Consider the following 10,150-nt stretch of genomic DNA (forward strand, 5'->3'; position numbering starts at 1 on the left):
CGATTGGGTGGTTCGAGGTTGGTGAAGCAGAACTGTTAGGGCCAGATCTTGTGCATCAGGCTATGGAAAAAGTTAAAGTCATTCAGGAGAGGATGAAAACTGTTCAGAGTCGTCAAAAATCCTATGCAGATGTGCGTCGAAGAGAATTGGAAATTCCAAGTAGATGATTGGGTGTTCTTGAAAGTATCTCCCATGAAGGGAGTCATGCAAATTGGGAAGAAAGGGAAATTGATCCCAAGGTATGTCGGGTCATATCGGATCACTCAAAGGATAGGACAGGTGGCTTATAGGCTGGAATTTCCCCTTGAAATGTCCTTAGTACACCCGGTGTTCCATGTATCCATGTTAAAGAAAGTGGTTGGAGATCCATCCACCACCATGCCAATCGAGACTATCGAGGTCAATAAAGAGTTATCATATGAAGAAATTCCGATTGCTATTCTTGATAGGAAAGTCTGCAAATTGAGAAACAAGGAAGTTGCTTCAGTTAAAGTACTATGGAAAAGTCAACAAATTGAGGAAGCCATGTGGGAAGCGGAAAGTGAAATGAAAGAAAAATATCCCCATCTGTTCGAACAAGTCTAGTAGTGATCGTGTGAACTCTTATCTCTAAGCAAACTGATGTTGTGTTTAATTTGGTGCAAAGACACCCCATATTTCCCCTAAATGCTTTACTCTTGTAACTCCTCAAGTTGTGCAAGAATTGTATGTGTTGTGATTATTTGAGTCATGCGCAAACCTTTTTTTGGTAAATGAAAATTTTGTAAGAACTCATGTGATAAGTGAACGATTAAAGGTAGTGTAGACTGGTAATGATTAATTGAAATGCGTATAGTGTATTGAAGTGGTTGAACTGTATGAGACTCATTGAAGTGACCAAATTATGTGCAGGTGTTGAGGTAATGATTTGTATACCAGTTGTAGGGATAATAGGAATAGCGCAATGGTGTTTGGAAATAATGTTTCGGGGGCTCTCTATTAGGTAGATAAGTTTAATTACAAAAGAAACTCTGGAAAAAATTTTCCAAAAAAAATTGGGAGTTTGCATATCATGTTTTCAAAACCAGCCGATTTCCAAAATCTTCATTCGAAGACGAATGATTTTAAGTGGGGGAGGATGTAAGGCCCCATGAAAACTTGTACTCAAAACCTGGTAGCTCGTGGTGCCAAGTCCCGAATATGTGTTAGGAATGTGTAAAATTCTTCGAGCTCGCCGCAGTTCGGACCTTTTGTACTGATCTATGCTATAAAAAGTCAGAAAATACTATTTTTCAGAAAATGCGATTTTACGGTCGAGAATGCGGTGGCATATCAGGTATATGGACCGCATAATCACCGCAAAGTAAGTCAGTGTGTTGGTCGAATTTGAGGTTAAATATGCGGTCCGATATGCGATCGTATAACCCATATGCGGACCGCATAGTCGTCGCATATTTTCCTTGAGATTTTTGTGAGGGGCAGTTCTACGGTGCATTATGCGACCGCAAAACGGGTATGCGGACCGCATTTCTGCCGCATACCCAGGCAGTGTGTTCATATTTTGGGAACACTTTTGCGGTCCATTCTACGGACTGCATTTCCACTCTGCGATCGCAAAGTGCGATCGCATACCTAACTCGGGCTTCTATTTTTCTAGATTTTAAACCCGGCCCCTTCTTCAGTAAAATACCCCAACCCCTCATTTTAACCTATTTTCTGAACAAATTAGAGAGAGGGAAGAGAGAATTCTTGAGACAGAAAGTTTTATCTCCATCAATTTGATTTTCAAAGTCATCCAGGCCGGAAAATTTCAAGTAATTGTCTTCATCTCCGTTCTTGCAAGTAAAATCCCCAGCCATTTTTCATTTGTTTTTAGATTTAAATAAAAAGGTTGATTCTCATGCATTGATTCTTGAAAATGGAAGTTGAAATATACATGCATGTCGTTTAAAACCTAAAATCTAGTAAGAGGAATTGCGTAGAAGTAAAGATTTGCAAAAAAGGGTTTGATAACCTAAGTAAGTTCGGGTTGAGTTTTTGAAATTCAATTCTAAGTTATATATGTTAACTTGTGAACTAGATTGACGGTACTAGGTTGTTGGTGAATTGAAAGTAGAAGCTAAAAAGGGAATTCGACTCCAGGTATGTAAGGCTAACTTTAACCTTATTAAAGTCACCTTGTTTGGTGTACGAGTAATTGGTATGTGTTACTTATGTGGACTATTTGCAAATTCTTGTGATTAATATGCCTTGAACGTTGTTGGTTAAGTCTCCTGATATAATGGTGTAAGTAAATGGCAACAAACCAAGTGTGTGTGTGTGTGAATGTGTTTATGTGGTAAGAGCTGTGTAACAAATGATGGAAAAAAATCGTAATTGATGCAATTGAAACAACTCTGGTAATATCATACGTGACTTGTCACGGGCAATTATCATTGTGACATAAATTGTATACGAGCTGTTGCATATGATGGAAATGGTATTGATGTTTATGAAAATTCTTTGTGAATTATTATTGTTGTCGTGCGAAATATGATTGTCCGGTGGGATTGGGTTGCGCGCCGCAACACGAAGTTATAAGGTGTGGGTTGTGGTGATAAGGGTGGCCGAGGTAATAAGGGTGGAAAAGTGATCGAAATCACTATTGAAATGAAAATATGTGAAAGTTGTGAAATCATTGATGTGATGAAATAATGTTGAAAGGGGAAAATGAGAGATTGTGGAACTTGTTTGGCTTTGGTTGTTCCTTTCATGTGCATTTGATTGTTGATTCTATTACTGTTTGTTATCTGTGTATTTCTTGATTTTACTTGGGGTAAAGTTTGTTCATACATACCAGTACAATTCAAATGTACTGACGTCCCTTTTGCCGGGGGCGCTACATTCGTGTTATGATTGTAGGTGGTTCTATAGCAGGTACTCCAGCCCACCGACAATAGCACTCCTCCATTTCCCGTCAGCTGAATTGGTGAGCCCCTTTCCTCTCAGGGCCCTGTGTGGCTCATGCCGCTTTTCTTCCAGAGTTTTATTCTGTCATTTGTGTAAGGTATAGTCGGAGCCTTATTACCAGCAAGTATTGTATCACCCTTTTGTATCCTTAGAGGCTCCGAAGACAGGAAATATGGGTTATGTACTTATGTATTTTGTATTTGGGCAGTGTAACTTGTAAACCACGCTAAGTAACCATGTATATTATTTAAGTCTCATAAGAATGTGTTTAAATTATAAATAGCTATTTCACTTGGTTAATGGGTAATGGAAACGCGGGGTAACACGTGGAATAGGAAAGGCACCCAGGTCCTCTTGGCTGGGGCTACCCGATCAAGCGCCGGTCGCGCCCCTTGGTTTTGGGGCGTGACAAACATGGTATCAGAGCCTAAGGTTTTAAAGTGTCCTAGGATGTCTCGGAGCCGTGTCTAGCAGAGTCCCTCTTATCGCTGTGTTGTTGAGCACATCTATAAGTTGAAGGCTACATGGACATTTGGGAATGTTACCCTTCTTCAACACTCCAAATTGTGCGATAAAGCTTTACTTTAAGATTGTCTTCTAACTCGTGCGTTGAGATTCAAGGTAAGTTTAAACGCTCTTTCGTCTATTTCAAGTAATGTTGTCATACGGAATGACCAATGGGTAGAGGCCTGAATATTAAGGAGATGGCATATGTGTCATGTTGAATGAATGGTACAAATATATGAGGTACATACATAGTGCCAGAAGCATACTTTATCGAGAAAGTGTTAAAAATGATTGTGACCTCCAAAGGAACATTGAATTGATAAGTGCTATATAAGCTTGAATAGCACATGTGGGTAGTATGAGAAGTATGTAAATTATCCTAAGGTGTGAAAGAAAACTGGTTATATAAGCACGTGATTTATGGGAGACATGACCAGGAGATTGATGATGAGAGTGCAAGTCTCTCCTAGGAGACAAGAAGTTATGAAATGAGAGTCGAATTGAACCCATGATGAGAAAACCCTTATGCTACGAATGTCATAAGAACCCCATATGCTAATGATAGACCACTAGTACCTCCAAAAAGGTAGAAGGCTAAGGAAGGTAAATTCTTCATACATGGCAATGTGAATGATAGGGTCAACGATCCTAGAAACTAAGAGTAGGTTTGTAAAGGGGTTCTATACTTGTTAGAGGGATAAGGACAATGCATCCCAAGGATGTACTATAGATCAAAGGTGAAAGTTTTGCGAGTTTTTAGAATGGGTTAATCATGGAATTGCGATTCAACTAAAGTTCCAAGATGTTATGAAAGGCGGAACGAGTGGGAAAAATAAATGTGATGCTATAATAACCCAAGAGAGTATTTGGGCTTGATGGAAACCTTACAAGCGAATAAGTGTTATGTGATATGTGGATGGACACACTTTCCCACGGATATCCTCACAAGAGTTAAGAGGTGAGCATGATGATATAACTAAGGGAAAAGACTACGTAGCACATTGAGGAGTGTATGGCTATTCATTAGCTAGGATGAATAAGGTGATAAGAAATGGGGAGAAAATTTATAAATTGAGATGTCCATGGTTATCGCAAAAAAATTCATATCAGAATGGTGGACTCGCCTAGAGCACAAGTGTTAATAGAAGGTATAAAGGACTAACCGTAATGCTATCAACTTGGGTGACACTAAATGGTAACTAAAGGAGCTAGAGATAGTTCATGCCTACATATAATGGAAAGTGAGACTACTGGTGGTGAAGTTGCGATATGATAAACTCATTAAACCAGGCACAATGATATTACAAGTTCACAGGAGGTAGACAAGTGTGTGGCAAAATAAGGCTATCAATTATGCACTATGAGCAAAATAGAATGGGAATGAATATTCCATTTAGAACGAAAAGATGATACCAATATATTGTTTGGGCCAGTGGCACTTTCCGAATTGAATATGTGCGAAGGGTGTTGATATGCATTTTGGGTGGTGTTGAACAGCAAAGAGATATCATGAGAATGTTCACAAGGGAAGGTGGAGTGGTTTCTTAAATTCTATGAGGCACACAAGGAGGAAAGAGGTTGACCAGGAAAGGTCTGAGCACAATGTTACATTACATTTGATGCAATGTCGTACATGTTGATGATATTAAGGTGTGTGTGTAGGCTAGAATATGTTATTCCTTTGACATAGAAGGTTCTATAAGAAAACTCATCCAGTAATGTGTTCTGTTGAGCATTTGGAAGAGCAAGTTGCAAGTACTCACATAAGATTGTAATTATATCAAGAAAATTATTGAAGAACTCAAATACTAGGAGGTCATATGCAAGAGAAGTGTGATATAGATGGTTCACTATTGATGGAACATGGCCAGGTGATCACTTGTGCCCCTAGGCAACCCAAGAATCATGGAAAGAACTATCCGACATATGATTTAGAACTTGCGGCAGTAGTTTTTGTATAAAGATTTGGTGACATTATGTGTATGGGGTCCACGTTGATGTATTTATGGACCACAAGAGCCTTCCATATATTTTTAAAACAAAAGGAGTTGAATCTGAGACATATAGGATGTCTCGGGCTACTCAAGGACGATGATATTGAGATTTTCTATCACCGGGAAAGGCCAAAGTTGTGGCGGATGCTCTTAGACGGAAATATATGGGAAGTTAACTCACTTGGAGATATATCAAAGGCCGTTGGCCAGGGAAGTTCACCAGTTGGCTAGTCTAGGAGTTCGTCTTGCGGACTATGGTGAAGGGGAGTAATTGTGTAGAATAAGGATGAATCGTCGCTTGTAGTGGAGGTCAAAGGAAAGCAATACAACGATGCATTGTTAGCACAGCTGGAGGAGGGTATTCATAAACACAATATCATAGCTTTTTATTTTGGCATTGATGATGGTACCCTATGGTGCCAAGGGCACATATGTGTTCCGGATATTGACGGTCTTTGGGAAAGGATTTTGGTTGAAGCTCATACTTCTAGGTATTCCGTACTCCCAGGTTCTACAAAAATGTATCATGATCTCAAAGAAGTTTATCGGTGGGATAACAGGAAAAAGGATGTGGCAGACTTTGTGGCAAAAAGTCTGAACTATCAGCAAGTGAAGGTCGAACATCAAAGGCCTGGAGGATTGATACAAAGCATTGAAAATCCAATGTGGAAATGGGAAATGATCAATATGTATTTTGTGGTAGGGTTGTTGCGCACTTTGCACAAGTTTGACTCAATTTGGGTGATTGTGGATCGACACACGAAATCAGTGCACTTCTTGCTAGTCAAATCTACTGACACAGCAGAACAATATGCTCAACTGTATATCAAAGAAATAGTCAGGTTGCATGCCACTCCAGTCTCAATCATTTCAGATCGAGGGGCTCAATTCACGGAAAAGTTTTGGAAGGAATTTCAGCAAGATTTGGGTACTTAAGTAAATCTTAGTATAGCCCTTCATCAGTAAACTGATGGGCAGGCAGAGCGGACCATTCAGACGCTTGAAGATATGTTGCGAGCTTGTGTTCTAGCTTTCGAAGGCAGTTGGGATGACCATTTGCCGTTTGTCGAGTTTGCTTACAATAACAGCTTTCACGCTAGTATTCAGATGGCCCCATTTGAGGCATTGTATGGAAGGAGGTGTAGATCTCTGATTAGGTGGTTCGAGGTTGGTGAAGTAGAACTGTTAGGGCCAGATCTTGTGCATCGGGCTATAAAAAGGTTAAAATCATTCAGGAGAGGATGAAAACTGCTCAGAGTCGTCAGAAATCCTATGCAGACATGCATCGAAGAGAATTGGAAATTCCAAGTAGATGATTGGGTGTTCTTGAAAGTATCTCCCATGAAGGGAGTCATGCGATTTGGGAAGAAAGGAAAATTGATCCCAAGGTATGTCGGGCTATATCGGATCACTCAAAGGATAGGACAGGTGGCTTATAGGCTGGAATTGCCCCCTGAAATGTCCTTAGTGCATCCGGTGTTCCATGTATCTATGTTAAAGAAAATGGTTGGAGATCCATCCACCACCGTGCCAATCGAGACTATCGAGGTCAATAAAGAGTTATCATATGAAGAAATTCTGGTTGCTATTCTTGATAGGCAAGTCCGCAAATTGAGAAACACGGAAGTTGCTTCAGTTAAAGTACCATGGAAAAGTCAACAAGTCGAGGAAGCCACGTGAAAAGCGGAAAGTGAAATAAAAGAAAAATATCCCCATCTGTTCGAACAAGTCTAGTAGTGATCGTGCGAACTCTTATCTCTAAGCAAACTGATGTTGTGTTCAATTTGGTGCAAAGACACCCCATATTTCCCCTAAATGCTTTACTCTTGTAACTCCTCAAGTTGTGCAAGAATTGTATGTGTATTGATTATTTGAGTCATGCGCAAACCTTTTTTTGGTAAATGAAAATTTTGTAAGAACCCATGTGATAAGTGAATGATTAAAGGTAGTGTAGATTGGTAATGATTAATTGAAATGTGTATAGTGTATTGAAGTAGTTAAACTGTATGTGACTCATTGAAGTGACCAAATTATGTGCAGGTGTTGAGGTAATGATTTGTATACCGGTTGTAGGGATAATAGGAATAGCGTAATGGTGCTTGGAAATAATGTTTATGGAGCTCTCTGACAGGTAGATAAGTCTAATTACAAAGGAAACTCTGGCAAAAATTTTCAAAAAAAAATTGGGAGTTTGCATATCATGTTTTCAAAACCAACCGATTTCCAAAATCCTCATTCGAGGTTGAATGATTTTAAGTGGGGGAGGATGTAAGGCCCCGTGAAAACGTGTACTCAAACCTGGTAGCTCGTGGTGCCAAGTCCCGAATATGTGTTAGGAATGTGTAAAATTCTTCGCGGCGAGCTTGCTCGCCGCAGTTCGGACCTTTTGTACTGATCTATGCTATAAAAAGTCAAGAAATACTGTTTTCCAGAAAATGCGATTCTGCGGTCGCATATTAGGTATGCGAACCACATAATCGTCGCAAAGTGAGTCAGTGTATTGGTCGAATTTGAGGTTAAATATGCGGTCCGATATGCGATTGCATAACCGATATGTGGACCGCATAGTCGTCGCATATTTCCCTTGCGATTTTTGTGAGGGGCAGTTCTGCGGTGCATTATGCGACCGCAAAACGGGTATGCGGACCACATTTCTGCCGCATACCCAGGCAGTGTGTTTAGATTTTGGGAGCACTTTTGCAGTCCATTCTGCGGACCGCATTTCCACTATGCGATCGCAAAGTGCGATCGCATACCTAACTCGTGCTCCTATTTTTCTAAATTTTAAACCCGACCCCTTCTTCAATAAAACACCCCAACCCCATGCTATACCCTATAACTGTGGATGTGCTGCATCAAGTGTTTTCTCCACATGGATTTGTAGAGAAGATCGTTATGTTTCAGAAGTCGGCTGGTTTTCAAGCTTTAATCCAGTTTCAACTACAACAAAGTGCTGTTTCTGCAAGGAACTCACTTCAGGGGCGTAATATATATGATGGCTGCTGTCAGCTTGACATACAGTTCTCTAACCTAGATGAATTGCAAGTGAACTACAATAATGAGCGTTCAAGGGACTTCACTAACCCGAATCTACCATCAGAACAGAAGGGCAAATCCTCTCAGCAAGGATATGGAGATATGTACTCCTTCCAAGGTTCTGGAGCTCATGCAGGTGGATTTCCTCAGATGGGAAATGCTGAAGCAATTGCAGCTGCGTTTGCTGGTGGTTTGCCACCTGGAATTAGCGGGACAGATGTACTATTCTTGTGTCTAATTTAGATTCAGATAGAATAGATGAGGACAAGCTTTTTAATCTCTTTTCCCTTTATGGAAACATTATCATAATTAAGATTCTGCGCAATAAACCAGATCATGCTCTGGTTCAGATGGGTGATGGCTTCCAGGCTGAGTTGGCTGTTCATTTTTTGAAGGGCGCCATATTATTTGATAAGCGGCTGGAAGTCAACTTCTCAAAGCACCCCAATATTACTACCGGACCGGACACACATGACTACTTGAATTCAAATCTCAACCGTTTTAACCGTAATGCTGCTAAAAACTACCGGTATTGTTGCTCTCCTACTAAGATGATCCACCTCTCCTCCCTGCCCCAGGATGTAACAGAGGAAGAGATCGTGGCACATCTGGAGGAGCGTGGTCCCATCATCAATAGTAAGCTGTTTGAGATGAATGGCAAACAGCAGGCTCTTGTTCTTTTTGAAAAGGAGGAGCAGGCAACAGAGGCACTGGTATGCAAAAATGCTACATCCCTTGGTGGCTCAACCATCCGCATTTCGTTTTCTCAGTTACAGAGCATCTGAAAAGCCTTTGTGATAGGATGATAAAGATGTCAACGCCATTGTAGATGCAATAATAACAATGCTCTAATGTGCTTTCGCGGTGATCTGTAATTTTAGTATCTGCTGCCATTGTACTCTTTCTGCCTCTATTAGCTATTGTACCTTTTTCTCATTGAGCTAAAGGAGATCATTGGTAGTTGCTTAAGTTTTTGTAGAAATAGGGTAGTCTAAATTCTGATACAGAGGTTTCTATCCATCATTTGTACAGAGCTTGAAAGCCTATCTTCCGATGCTCGTCATCCATCTGATCGTAGGATTCATCCTTCACTCTTTGTGATCCATCTCCCCATATAGGTTTGCCCGTCCCTCCCTCCCTCCCCCCTCCCCCCCCCCAAAAAAAATAACCCTCTTATGACCTCTCCATTGCCCCTACATTATCATAGCTTGTTCCAATTGAAATTAATAGTCCTTGATACTGTAAAAAAATAAAAAAAAATAAAAAAAAATAAAAAAAAAACCTATTTTCTAAACAAAACTAGAGAGAGGGAAGAGATAATTCTTGAGAGAGAAAGTCTTATCTCCATCAATTTGATTTTTCAAAGTCATGCAGGCCGAGAAATTTCAAGTAATTGTCTTCATCTCCGTTCTTACAGGTAAAATCCCAAAACCCTTTTCATTTGTTTTCAGATTTAAACAAAAAGGGAGATTCTCATGCGTTGATTCTTGAAAATGGAAGTTGAAATACACATGCATGTCCTTTAAAACCTAGAATCTAGTAAGAGGAATTGGGTAGAAGTAAAGATTTGCAAAAGAGGGGTTGATAACCTAAGTAAGTTCGGGTTGAGTTTGTGAACTTCAATTCTAAGTTATATGTGTTAACTTGTGAACTAGATTGACGGTACTAGGTTGTTGGTGAATTGA

The 10,150-nt window shown here is 40.1% G+C and overlaps 1 pseudogene; it reads left to right on the top strand.

The window, feature by feature from the left end:
* Positions 1–8,252: 8,252 nt before the first annotated feature.
* LOC104242967 (polypyrimidine tract-binding protein homolog 3-like) lies at positions 8,253–9,401 on the top strand (annotated as a pseudogene).
* The last annotated feature ends 749 nt before the right edge of the window (positions 9,402–10,150 follow it).

This window comes from Nicotiana sylvestris, chromosome 11, assembly GCF_000393655.2.
Source record: "Nicotiana sylvestris chromosome 11, ASM39365v2, whole genome shotgun sequence".
Lineage (NCBI taxonomy): Eukaryota > Viridiplantae > Streptophyta > Magnoliopsida > Solanales > Solanaceae > Nicotiana > Nicotiana sylvestris.